We start from the raw sequence: 14,577 nt of genomic DNA on the forward strand, positions 1-14,577 counted from the left end.
ATTTACTTTTTTGTTTCTTCTTTGATTTCTTGGTGGACCCATTCATTGTTTACTAACATGTTATGTAACCTTAATGTATTTGTGCCATTTTCAGATTTTTCTTGTGGTTTATTTCTAGTTTCATAGAGTTATGGTCAGAAAAGGTGCATGATTTGACTTCAACATTTTTTTAATTTGTTGAAACTTGTTTCATGGTCTAATATGTGATCTAATCTGAGACAGTTGCATCTGCACTTGAAAAGAATTTGTATTCTGCTGTTTTAGGATGGAATTTTCTGAATATACCTGTTAAATCCATCTAGTCCACCTAGTCCAGTGTGTCATTCAAAGCTACTGTTTCCTTGTAGATTTTTGGTTTGGATGATCTATCCATTGATGTAAATGATGTGTTAAAGTCCCCTACTATTATTGTATTACTATCGATTAGTTCCTTTATGTTAGCCATTAATTGTTTTATGTATTTGGGTGCCCCCTTGGTGGGTACATATATATTTACAATTGTTATATCTTATTAGATTGTTATTATATAGTGTCCTTCTTTGTCTTTTGTTAAAGTCTATTTTGTCTCTTTCCACTGATTTGCTGCTCTAGTCTTTTAGTGATATAAGCAGTTATACACATGGGAGAGAACAATGTTAGGCTATTGTAAATGGAAATGGAGTACCCATTTAATCTCTTTTGTGAAGTCCAGATATTGCTTCCATGTCTGAATGAACCATGTAAGCAGGATTCAATTAAGGTGATTATGGTGAATTTCTATATAGACTGATTTTATAAAAATGTGGATTTAAGAACTTCACTTTATTTTTTAAAATAGCACTAAGGCTCATATATCTGCATCAATTATATGGGGCAAATGATTTCACACGTGATAAGATGGACCACTCTTTACATGATGATCTTTGTGTTTTGAAGAGAGTTTTGGAGTCAAAACCCACGGTTCTAGGTGGGGATGCTGTAGAGGCAGCTCTTTCCATATACCTTGAAAACTATACAACCAGCTGGGTCTCAAAAAACAGATTGCTATTGCAGAGTTTGCAAGATCTCTTCTTATTATTCCTAACACACTGGCACTTAATGCTGCCTCAAACTCCGTAGATCTCATTGCAAAGTTAAGAGCTTTCTGAAATGAGGCTCAAGTTGACCCAGAATGCAAAAGTCTAAAATGAATTGGTCTTGATTTGGTCACTGGTAAACCTTGAGAGAACAAACAAACAGGGGTATTTGAACAAACCATAGTGAAAGTTAGAGTTTGAAATTTGTGACAGAAGCTTCAATTACTATTCTTCGAATTGGTGATCTTATCAAATTACACCTGGAAAGCAAAGATAAGCATGGAGGTTATAAAAATGTTTACTCAGGAGCCCTTGATGACTGATCTGATTTCTCTTTTATAACAATATTAGATGCCATTATCTTGTGTCTTGAGTATTGCACATTAGAAATAATGAGCTGTCAAAAAAAAAAAAAGTCTAGTTTGTTACTAGTATTGGTACCCTGGCTTTCTTTTTCCATACATTTGCATGATAAATGCAAATCTCCATTCCCTCACTTTCAGTCTGCATGTCTCTTTAGGTCTGAAATGAGTCTCTTGTAGGCAGCATATAGATGGGTCTTATTTTTCTATCCATTCCATCACCCATGTCATTTGGAGAATTTAGTCCATTTGCATTGGAAGCAGTTATTGATATGTATTTATTGCCATTTTGTTACTTGTTTTGTGGTTGCTTTAATAGTTTTTCTCTGATCCTTTCTTCTCTTGCTCTCTTTCATAATTTGCTGGCTTTCTTTGGTAATATATTTGGATTCCTTTCTCATCTTTGCATATTTATTATGGGTTTTTGATTTGTGGTTACCATTAGATTGTATATAACATCTTATTCATATAACAGTCTATATTAATTTGATGGTTGCCTATATTTGAACTCATTATTTACTCCTCTTCCCCCACCTTTTAGTATATGGTGGCATGTACCTTTTATTTTGTGAATCCCTTCACTGATTTTTATAAGTAAATATATTTTTACTGCTTTGGGTTTTCTACTTTTCATACTCTTATGATCTTTCCTTTCCACTCAAAGAGTACACTTTAACATTTTTATAGGGCTGGTTTAGTAATCATGAATTCCTTTAGTTTGTTTGTCTGAGAAAATCCTTATCTCTTCTATTCTGAATGATAGCATTGATGGATAGAGTATTCTTGGCTGTGGATTTTTTTCCTTTCAGCATTTTGAATATATCATGCCACTCTCTTCTGGTCTGTGAAGTTTCTGCTGAAAAGTCCGCTGATAGATTTATGAGGTTTCCCTTGTATGTAACTGTCTTTTCTCTTCCTGCTTTTAAAAATTTTCTCTTTATCATTACTTTTTGCCATTTTAATTACTGTGTATTTTGGTGTGGACCTCCTCAGGTTGATTTTGTTGGGGAATCTCTGTACTTACTGGATCTGGATATCTGTGTCCTTCCCCAGATTAGGGATGTTTTCAGCTATTATTTCTCTTTCTTTTCTTTTCTTCTCTTCTCTTCTTTTGTCTCTCTTTTCCTTTCTTTTTCCTTTTATTTTTGCTTTTATTAAATTCAATTAGCCAACATATAGTAGTACATCATCAGTTTTTGATATAGTGTTCAATGATCCATTAGTTGTGTATAACACCCAGTGCTCATCACTTAGTTCTTCAAATAAATTTTCTGCCCCATTTTCTCTTATTTCTTCTGGGATCCCTATAACAGTTGATGGAGTTGCTGGGTTCCCTAAGTCTATTTGCATTTTACATAATTTTTTTCCTCTTACCTGTTCAGCTTGATTACTCCATTATTCTGACTTCCAGGTCATACTAATTTGTTCCTCTGTTTACTTTAACCTACTATTTATTCTATCTAGTGTATTTTTAATTTCATTTATTGTGTTATTGTGTTCATCTCTGATTGGTTCTTTTTTTTTTTTTTATCTGTTTATGGTCTCACTGATGTCCTCCACTCTTGTCTCAAGTCCGGTGAATATCTTTATGATTATTACTTTAAATTCTCTACCAGGAATATTATTTATATGCATTTCACTTTGATCTCTTGCTGTGGTTTTGTCCTATTCTTTCATTTGGGACAGAATCCTGTGTCTCCTCATTTTTTTCTGACTTTCTGTGTCTGTTTCTCTGTGTATTAGGAAAGTCAGCTATGTTTCTTGCTCTTGAAAATAATGGCTGTATGAAGAAAACGTCCTGTAGTGCCCTGCAATGCAGTGTCCCCAGTTACCTAGAATCTAGTGCTTTGGGGGTTATCTCCTATGTATATTACATGCACCCTGCTGTTTTGTCCTGGTCGATTTTTCCTTCCGTACAGTCATCTGCAGAGGCTCTAATTGCCTGTTGTAGGCAGAGTTTGGTCCCCAGTTGGGGTCGGGTACCCAGATGTAACAAGGTGTGCCTCAGGCTTCTGCAGGGCCTACTGCTGCCACTGCCACTGCCACCACCGCCACCACCAAAATGCATGGGTTGGGAGTTATGGTATTGGCACTGGCCTTCTGAGGGAGGGGACTTGTAGCATTGGGACTGAGGCAGGCATGACTGGGAAGGGTGGATCTGCTGAAGAGCTTGGGGGGTGGGGGCACTTGATGTAAGCAAGTTAGTGAACATGGGCACTGTGTGGTTCCTACAGGTGGCCATGTGCTTATGCTGAGGAGCAGGGGAGGGAGATATCACCTGACAGCTCTTTGTTCCTGGAGGAGTCTCCCTCTGAGATGAGTAAATAATTCTCCCTCCCATATGCTGCAGGAGTTTTTCAAACTGCTGCTTCTATCCTGTATCTCTGTGGGCTGTTTGTTATGCTGTCTCTTTAAGGTAGGGGACTAAGCTTCCTGTTGCCCTCCAGGCTCTTCCAGAACTAGGCCCACTGATTTTTAAAATTCTAGGCTTTAAGTCCCTTTGGTTGTAAGAACTCACAAAATCCAGCCCCTCTCACTTTCAAAGCCGTTATAGGGATTTGTGTTCCCATGCTAGCTCCTAGTGTGATAGTCTGTTTCTCACCCTTAGCCATGCCTGCAGCTCCCTCCCAACCACAGAGAGCCACAGTCCATTTCATTCCCCCACCACATCTCTATCCTTCCTACCCTCCTCGATGTGGCCTCTTCTCTACCTTTAATTGTGGAGTTTGTTTTGCCAGTCTTCTGGTTGTTTTCTGGATTATTTATACTGATGCAAGTGTTACCTAATTGTATCCATGGGCTGAGGTGAGCTTAAGGTCTTCCATCTCTGCCATTCTCCTAGCCTCTTTTCCATAGCTTAATTGTTAAATGTATAACATATGATTATTTTAATGCCAGTGTATATTTACATTATCATTTTTAGTGACTACAAAATATCTATTATAATTTAACAAAATCTCAAATAATGTGTGATCAAGTTTTCTGGGGGCAAGGACTTTTAGAAAATTCTTAAAATGAGATACTTATGCATGTATCTTTATGTAACTCCTGTTATTTCCTTAGGATAAGCTATTGGTAATGAGATTGCTGGATCAAAGAGAAATCATTTTTAAAGTGATTGGCACATATTGAGAAATTGTTTCCCAGGGAGTTTGCATTTACCTGTGCTTCCAACAACAGTGTACCTGTTTCTTTATAAACTATTATTATTAAAAGTCATCATTCAGCTTTTTATTCCTGGCTAAACTGGTGAGTGGGAAATAATAGTACATTGAATTGGAATAAAGTTTCTACTTTAATTTTAAAATTATATGTATTCATTCACTATTTGATTATTACTTTTAATAATTAAATTCTGCAGCTCATGCTTGACTTCAATGGCATATCTAGACATACACATATTTAGATATAAAACAATTACTTTTTCTAGCCTCTCAATTTCTGTCAAATTCAAAACATCCAATAGACTCTTAGTGGAGAAAATTTACGTTTGTTTAGGCCACTTGCTTTATCCATTGACAGAAAAAAGAAAAGATTAGATAGTAAAATAGTACTTTTATATCTTATTTATATTTTGTTATTTATTGAGAGTTCTGTGTTCCATGTGCTGAATTAAACTTTTTACATGAATAGTCTATGTTTTCCTTACCCATTCTTATGTTGTAACAGTAAAGTATCGCCATTGTAAAAGGTGCCATGGCTCTAAGTGATAAAACCATAATTTGAATCCAAGTTTGTGTGGGACCAGAGTTTGAATTACTAATAACTGCAATATACTACTTTTTCTAAAGTGGTCTTATACTAATGATCATATGAATCAATTCTTTCTTGATGATGGAAGAAAGATAATTAATGTCATCACATGATACATCTGATAGCAATGTTTTATTCCCTCATCGGAAAGTTAAAGAATGAGAGGGGAGAGGATTGTCTGCTATTTTTCGCTTTCTTCAGTTTCTTTTCTTGCTGCCAGATTTCTGTTTAAGCCAGTCACTCAGGGCACAGTGGTTTGTGTGAGAGCTAATACTCTTCTTTTCCCATGGGCACTTGTCCATCCCTGTTCTGTTTCTCTTCATCTCTTCCTGGGGCAACATGTAATCTGCCAGGCCTAACTCATTATTCACCCTGGGGCCTGTATATTTGCCAGAAGTTAGAACACTGGCCTGTGTGGTTATGTGGTCCTTGGTCTCTGCCCTCTGGGAGTCTAGGGTAAGAGATCCTGTCACTTTGGAAAGGATTGATCCTGCTGTCTCTCAAGCCACCAGTCCTGTTCCATTGGACCACAAGCCAAGTTTTCTCCACATTCTATAGAAAGCAGTAGCATACCAGCCAAGATGTGGCTTGGGCTTCTGTTGTTTATAGACTTGCAGAGACCATGGAATGGGGGCATAACTGTCCACAAGTATCTCCAAATATTTCTTACAATTTAACCTTTGTTTTCCTTTATGGAAATAAATTTTCCACTGTGCAGATCTGAATCTGTAGCAACCCTTACACAAAAGTGTATATTTTACCCTCATATTTTCCCATCTTTGAGACTAGCAGAATGGGAATTGTATATAGCCAGATTTATACTGATTTACACAACAAGAGGGACTGTGTTCGTTTGCTCCTTTCACAAATATTCAGTGCAGAATGAACGTATGCCAAACACAAGAAATAGAGGGGTGAATCAGACAGACTAGATGTTCCCTTCAAGGGATGGCAGTGGGGTAAGTAGGCAGCAATAACAAATAACCAAATAAATGAGATTTTTTATACATGCTATGAAATAAATAAAAGTAAGATGTTGCAATAAAAAGTGATGATTTAGGGTGGTGGGAAAGTCTACTTACAATTGAATGTCAGTGAGGAGGTGACATTTGAGCTGAGATTGAGTGACTAGAAGGCACCAGCTATGCAAAGATCTAGAAACAGACAACTCTAGAATGAGGGAACAACAATGACAAAACCTCCAGGGAGCAAAAGATTTTGGCCCATTCTAGGGGGACAATGTGGCAAGAGCACAGGGAATGAAGGGTAAGGAGGGAGAAGTCACAGGTAAGGGCAAGTCAGATTGTGTGGGACCTAATGGGCCATGGAATTTAGATTTTATTTGAAATGCAATAGAAGATTACTGAAGAAATTTGATGTGCGAGTTTGAAAAACAAATCTGCTTCATGTTTTTTAAGCACTACTCTGACTTTTCTGTGGATTATAAAGGAGCACAAGTAGAAGGGAGACAACTATCTGGGAGACTTTTGCAGGAATCGAAGATGGAAATAACAGTGACTCAGACCAGGATGAAAATAGTGAAAATAAAGAGAAGTAGACAGATGTGGAATATGTTTTTTAGGTGGAATATGTTTGTTGGTGGATCATATGATAGTAATGATGATGTTGAGGTGAAGGAAATAGAAGAATCAAGAATAATTCTAGATTTTTCTCCTGAGCAATTGGGTAGAAAGTGACAACATTTACTGAGACAAGGAAGATTCAGGAAAGAACAATTATCAAGGAGTGGAAGTTAAGACCTCTGTTGGGCAGAATCATAATTGGTATTCCTTTAGATATCCAAGTGAGAATGTCAGTCAGGTATTTAGATTACATGGAATTTAGTTAAGATTAAAGACTCATCTTTTAATTAACTGAATCTGAAATTAAGAGAGTCTCAAATGAAAATATGTAGTTTTGTATTAGGAAAAAAACCCTCAATCTAGCATCTCTATTTCTGTCGGTGATGCCATTTTTTTCTCATTATGCAATGCCTTAGTCTATTTGGGCTGCTATAACAAAATGCCATAGACTGGGTGGCTTATAAACAACAGAAATTTATTTCTCATAGTTTGGGAGACTGGAAAGTCCAAGACCAACGAGATTATATACTTAAATACTTCACTAAGTAACAAAGCTAAACAGATGAAGTCTAGGTGGCGACTAAATGAAAGAAAGAGCATGGGCTTTGGAGACAGAAAGTTCTTAGGGATTTTGTGATTTTTCACTAAGAAAATGTGTATAAAAATTCTTTATACCCTATAAAGTACCACCCAGAATCATTCTTAGTATCAGAAATTTATAAATTGAAGCACTATTAAACTGAAGCACCATATTGCAAATTTTCATGGCTTGGCTATTACTATGCCTTTGTCTCTGGCCACATAGGACATTTTTCTTGTATTCTGAAATCCTTTCATTTCCAATAAGAATGTTTAGAATTAAAGAGCTGAAGTTTGTCACTGTTGAATTTATGTTTTATATTATCCCTTTGGGTTTTTTTTTTTAAGTTTATTTATTTTGTTCACCCTTTTTGAATTGGAAAAAAGGACACAGAAGTGTGAATTTGTGACAAGCACGTTCAGGCTCCTCTGAAGTATGTATCCTTAGACTCCTTTCTGAATCAATCTACCAAACACTTTCAACCAGCTTTTGAAGAAGCCTGATGGAAAACACTGACAGACTGCACCCTTAGAATCATGACAATTCACATGTCTTCTCAGCCTCTTTGAAGTTTTTAGCAGAAACTAGAGAAAGAAAAAAAAAATCATGTGTCATATGTTGCTGTTTATTCACAAGAAATGAAACACTTAAGAATTTAGATAACATACATACGTGCTGCCTTGAATTTATGCTGACAATTTAAGCAGAGTGAAAGCAAAATATACAGCATCTGTGTGAAGAATATACACCAGTACTTAGGCAATGGACAGCCAGACAACTTGACAGTGTGGGCCAGATGAACCAGTATCCTGCAGGAGGCCCTAACAACATCTACTGCTCCAAGTGCATTTCACTTTCACTCTGCTGCTGTTGGACTAAACAGTGTCATAAAAATTAATGGCCTTCTCCAGGGCTGGCAGTGAAATTGCTGGTATTGTAGAAGGTGATTTTTTTAAAGTCGTTACAGCACACACCAGTAGAGTCTATTTCAGGTTTTCAGTCCAGTCCCTAAGGAACAAAGGTAGCTTTCAACAAAATGAAATCACAAGTAGAAATACACCATGATTTTCTGAGATTTTGTTTGTAGATTTTATAGATTTTTGTTTATAGATTTTCTGAGAGTATGTTAAGTAAAACACTTCACATATTTTTTGGTGAGAAGATATTTCTTTCACTAGTCTCCTGCCTGCTCTACCTCCCAACCCAAAGGGCAGACTGAAGAAGAGAGTTAAGTTCTTTACTACTGATTTAACTGGTTTTTGGTGTGAAGATTATCTTCTAATTATTATCACAAATGTGCTGTTTTATCTACGGAGTGGAGATAGTCTACAAAGAGACCAAATAGATTTAGCGAATTTTCTGCAGTTATTCTGAATTGCAGAAGAAAATAGTCCCACATAGATGAAATAGTTAAAGACAAAAAATTTATTTTTATGGAGGTATTCTGTTTACTAACTTAAGGAATAACAGGCTTATTATATCATCATTTTGTAACCTCAGGCAAATTAATGGTTCTAGGTAATGATCACCAATGATTAGTAACTTCTTAAAAGGAGGGGGGGAGAAAACCTTTACATTATAATACTTACGAGGTGTTTTGCCAAGAATATTAACTTTGAATCTGTTCATGCCTCTCTATATAAGTAATATTATATGGAAAATGTACCGAGCAGAGGAGCATGTTAAATGACAGCATGGGGATGTAATCAGCAAAAACAAAACTGCAAAAATTCTACAGAAAAAACAACCTACTCTCTTCAACAAATAAATTGAAGAAAACACAACAACCACAAACGACAACCAGTGAGGAAAGGAATTTATAGACTTAAAGGGATTTATATTGTGACGTATAGACCTCATTTGCTTTCTGATTTCAATAAATTTAAGAAATGATTACAAATGGAAGAAATTTGAATTCTGACTGGACTATTTTATGACCTTATAAGACTGTTATTAGTTTTTACCTAAGAGTGGTATCATACATGAGAGCACTTGCTTTCAAACTTTTGGGTCTCAGGATCTCTTGCACTATAAAGAATCATTGAGGACCCTAAAGTTATTTTGTTTAAGTGGTTTGTGGCTATTGATATGCATGTGTTGTAAACTAAAACACAAAAATTAAAATAAAGTATTAATTAATTCATTTAAAATAAAAATAATAACCTAGTAAACATTAACATATTTTCTTAAGAATAGGTATATTTTTCAAAACAAGAAAAATAGAAGTGTGACATTATTTTACATTTTGTAAATCTTTAAAAAAACTTTATAGAAAACAGATGAATTCTAATATCTGCTTTTGCATTCGTTCCTTTGTGATATCACATGTCATGTAGCCTCTGGAAAACCTCACTGTCTACTCATGAGGATGAGAAAGAAAAAGGCAACCAACATCTTTATTATTTTGAAAATAAATTCCTAAAAGGGTGGTGGGGACCAACAGAGGTCAGCCAGACCATACTGTTAGAACTACTGTGTTAGAGATACATTCTGATGTATTCAAAATGAAAAAAAAAATTTTTTTTTTGATATTAACTTCATCATCTGGGGAAGGAGAGTAGCAAGTGACTGTATATTTGATACACTATTTTCTATAATTTGATAGTTATTCAAGCTGGATGAGGAATATATCAGATACATATTAAGCCCTTTCTGATGTTTAAGTTTACCATAACAAAAAGTGAGAAAAAAAAATTTAAAAAGCAAGTAAATAACTATAAGTGTTTTGCAAATGGGGCAATTACTTGACTTAATACAACTATAATTACAATAGTGCAAATTTTGGACAAGAGAAGTAGTAAACAGAAAGAGAAATAGTAATGCAGGTCTGCTAGCATTGTCCTTAGAAAAACATGAATGAATATACTGTGGGTGAGATAATATTTTAAATTAAGATTTTTTTGAAAGATACATAGCTTTCATCCTTTAATTTACATTGTTTGATGTAATTTTGTCTTCAGAGTGTCAAGTTACAAAGTTAATGTAAGTTTTTAAAGTTGGACGAAATAGAGTTAAGAAATCGTAAGTTTTAATTTTTTAAGTTATAGTTTCTTGTAGTAGGAAAAAAATAACTATTGGTGAGAGAATTTCCCTCCAGAGAAAACATCAATTGTAAATGGTTTTACACATGAGTAATAACAAGCTTTCAATGAGCAGATCATCTAATCTTATATAAAATCTTTAAAAGTGTCAAGAAGTACTGGAAAGGGTCCCCAATTCATTCTATAATGCATAAATTTGAAATCACAACCACATAAGGGCAGAAGAAATGAGAAATACTGGCCTGGGATATAAGTGCAAAAATTCTGAATAGAAAATTAGCAAACTAAATATATAATAGTCTTCAAAGCACAAAATATATATGATGAAGTTAAAGTTTACCTATGGAACTCAAGGAAAATTTAATATCACAAAAAAATCTTTGAACATCATTCATCATATCAATAGATTAAAATAGAAAGCCTGTAAGACTACCTCAATAGATGTAAAAAAAAAAAAATCATGATAAAATCCTTGGTAAACTAAGATTGGGAAGGATGTCAGCAAGATGGAGGAATAGGATATCTCAGCAATTGTACCTCCCACAGAAACAATGATTTTTAACAATAGTCCCAGATGAGAATACCTTTATGGGAGGCCAAGAGTAAACCCGAGAAGTTCCAGCACCTTTGGTGGACCAAAAAAGCTGAGAGTAGATGCATTGAAAAAGAGAAGAGCAGTTTTCACTTCACCGATGTCACCCCTCAAGGAAGCACAACTCTGTGGGAAGAAAGTTCAGTTCTTGATTTTTCCCAAGGGGAAGAGTGACAGCAAAGTGTGCCCCCAGTTTTCCCCAATCATTTAGCATATTGTCCAAGAGGTCCATTTCTTTCTTGCCCTACCCAAAACACTGAAGGGATTGACATGGCTGAGAAATCTCAGGACCACTAGAAGCAGAGAGAAGGGTGGGGCTCACAGCACACAGGGGATCTTAACAATAGGCTGTGGATCCTTTAAACATGCTCAGGGTCTCCACTGAGTGCCCCACCCACACCTCTGTGGGACCCCTCATACGGGCACCCCACAGTGAGTAGATGCTCACTCTCTGTGTGCCCCCCTGTGACCAGCAACAGGCACGCCCCTGCCAACTGACCACAAAGAAAGCTCTTTGGATGGCGTTGAGTCATCACAGACCTTCCAGAAGCTCCCATGTGTAACACACAAACATCAGCAACTGGCTCAAATCTGTTGCATTGGGAGATGGCATACAACCTTGATACTTCAGGCACTTCCCTGGAGAAAATAAACAAAAGACTCAGTATGCAAGAGGGCTTTGCAGAATTAAAGGGAAGCATGCAATTCTAATCTTCCATCCAAAGAAGGAATAAGAACAGTGGAGCAGGGGCACCAGTAGAAAAGGTCTGAGAGACTACCAGAATCTCTAACCAGGCTGACTGGCTATGGCCTTTCTTGAAGCCAGTCAGTAAGATTAGAGAAGGTAACTACTTCTTCAAAAGTGAAGACAACAATACAGGCTTTAAATATATGAAGTAATGAAATCTATCAAGATTGAATCATCCATAAATAGAAAAATTGAACAGACCAATAATAAGTAAGAAGATTGGGTCAGTAATCAAAGACCTTATGACAAGGAAAAGCCCAGGATCAGATGGCTTCATAGGTGGATTATGCAAAAACTTAAAGAAGAATTAATACCAATCCTTTTCAAACTCTTCCAAAAAATTGAAGAGATGGGAACATTTCCAAACTCATTTTATGAGGCCAGCATACTGATACTGAAGCTCAACTATGAAACTACAAGAAATAAAAACTACAGGTCGTTGTGCCTCATGAACATTGTTGCAGAAATCCTCAATAAAATACTAACAAACCAAATTCAGCAGCACAATGAAAAATCATACACCATGACCAAACGGGTTTTATCCCTGGATTCAAGGATTGTTCAACATATGCAAACCAATCACTGTGATGTGCTATGTTAACAGAATGGAAGATAAAAAAATCACTTGAACATCTGAGTAGGTACAGAAAAAGCATTTGACAAAATTCACCATCTTTTCATGATAAAACCTCAACAGATTAGATACAGAATAACTATAATTCAACTTAATAAAGGCCATATATAACAAATCTACAACTAATATACTCAGTAGTGAAATGCTGAATGCTTTTCTTTTAAGATCAAGAACAAAACAAGGATGCTCACTTTCACCACTTCTATTCAATATTGTACTGGAAGTTGTAGTCAGAACAATTAGTCAAGGAAAAGAAAAGGCATCAAATTGGAAAGGAAGAAATGAAATAGTCTCTATTGCCAGATGACATGATCCTATGTATAGAAAACACTAAAGACTGCACCAAAAGCCCTCTCAGAATTAATAAGTAAATTCAAGAAATTGGCAGGATACAAAAATCAGTGTATAAAAATCAGTTCCATGTCTATACATGAACAACAAACTGTCTGAAAAAGAAATTAACAAAAAACAATTTGTACACTGAAAAAATTATAAAACATTGGTGAAGGAAATTGAAGACAATCCAAGTCAAAGATCTCTCATGTTCATAGATTTGAAGAATTAATATTAAAATACCTCTAACACTCAAAGAGATCTATAGATTTAATGCAATCTCTATTAAAATTCCAGTAACATTTTGCACACACACACCACCCTAAAATTCATGCTACCCCTAAAGACCCCAAATAACCAAAACAATCTTGAGCAAGAAGAAAAAAGCTAGAAGCATCATATTTTCTGATTTCAAAGTATTACAAAGCTATAAAGCAAAACAGTATGGTACTGGAATAAAAATAGACATATAGACCAATGAAACAGAATAGAAAGCCCTGAAATAAACCCACCATAGTCATCTAAACTTCAATATGGGCACCATGAATGCAAAATGAAGAAAAGACAGTCTCTTCACTAAGTGGTTTTGGGGAAACAGAATATCTACAAACAAAAGAATGAAATTGAATCCATATCTCACACCATATATAAAAGTCAACTCGAAATGGATTAAAACCTTCAATGTAAGACCTAAAACCATAAAATTCCTAAAACAAAACAGGAAAAAGCTCACTGAAATAGGTCTTAGCAATGTTTTTTCATATATAACCCTAAAAACACAGGCAAGAAAAGCAAAAATAGACAAGTGATATTGTATCTAACTAAAAACTTCTGGACAGCAAAGGCAACATCGAACAGAGTGAAAAGGCAACCTATAGAATGGGAGAAAACATTTGCAAACAATATATCTTATGAGAAATTAATATCCAAAATATATAAGCAACTTCTATAACTCAATAGCAAAACATAGAAATGCCACCAGCAAAATTATCCATCTAGTTCCATGTAAGTGTCCAGAACATTTATGGTCCTTTGAGAGTCATGATTCTTGTGATCATTTGCAAACAAATGCAAATGCCTGATGGGGTGAAAAACCATGATCAAATGGTGCAATCAGCTTAGTTTGCATGATTCATATGCTTTTTAAAAAAATTCTGAGTCTTCTTCTCAAATACTCCTGATTCTATTAATATTATTAATAAATAATATAGGCAGGAGTCAGAATTGCCAAGTCAATAATGCCACAAGTTCTCCAAGAAAACTGTCCGGGATTGAATGTTTCTATTATTACTAAATGTGTGATTGGGACAAGACATTTAACATCTCTATGTTTCAGAAACTTCATCTCTGAATGGGAATAATAGTATCACCCTCATAGAATTTTAATAAGTTGTGGTATGGTTTGCATATTGATGAGGAATTTGTTTCTAGAGCCTGAAAATTTTTCAGTGCCTCTTTTGTACAGAAAGAAGCCAAGCAGTTCTATCCTTGGGTTAGATCTAGAATAGGTTAAAACTTCTGCAGAGTCTCAAGTGATTTCTTGAATGTGGGATCCAGAAGAAAAGTGTTAAGCATTGGCAAAAAGCAGTTCAGTGACTTTCCAACTGTAATACATTTTCATTTCCCTAAATGTATGCTAAGTACCAAGGGAAGAATGTACTCTATATAAAACCAACTTCCCTGAACTGTTCATTATTTATAAATAATTTAACATGAATTCACATGCTGATACTTATTTCCTTAGGTATGGTATGTATTAATTGGTTTATTTAAATTGTATTTGGATTAAGTCTTCAAATTTTAGCATTCAGTAAAGTATTTAAATATTGCTGACAGCTAAAAAGTGTAGTATTCTGTTCAATCCTTTAACCAGTTTTCATGGTTTACTGATTAACA

At 35.3% G+C, this 14,577-nt stretch overlaps 1 protein-coding gene and 1 non-coding gene across 3 annotated transcripts in view; both read left to right on the top strand.

The window, feature by feature from the left end:
• DCBLD2 (discoidin, CUB and LCCL domain containing 2) overlaps positions 1–14,577 on the top strand; it is a 688,558-nt gene that overhangs the window by 220,440 nt on the left and 453,541 nt on the right. The gene's annotated exons all lie outside the window — the stretch shown is intronic.
• Positions 568–697, top strand: LOC113257040 (small nucleolar RNA SNORA20). The gene has a single exon (XR_003316797.2). It is a non-coding gene; the product is annotated as a small nucleolar RNA SNORA20 (small nucleolar RNA).

The sequence above is a fragment of the Ursus arctos genome, unplaced genomic scaffold, assembly GCF_023065955.2.
Source record: "Ursus arctos isolate Adak ecotype North America unplaced genomic scaffold, UrsArc2.0 scaffold_4, whole genome shotgun sequence".
NCBI classification, from domain to species: Eukaryota; Metazoa; Chordata; class Mammalia; order Carnivora; family Ursidae; genus Ursus; species Ursus arctos.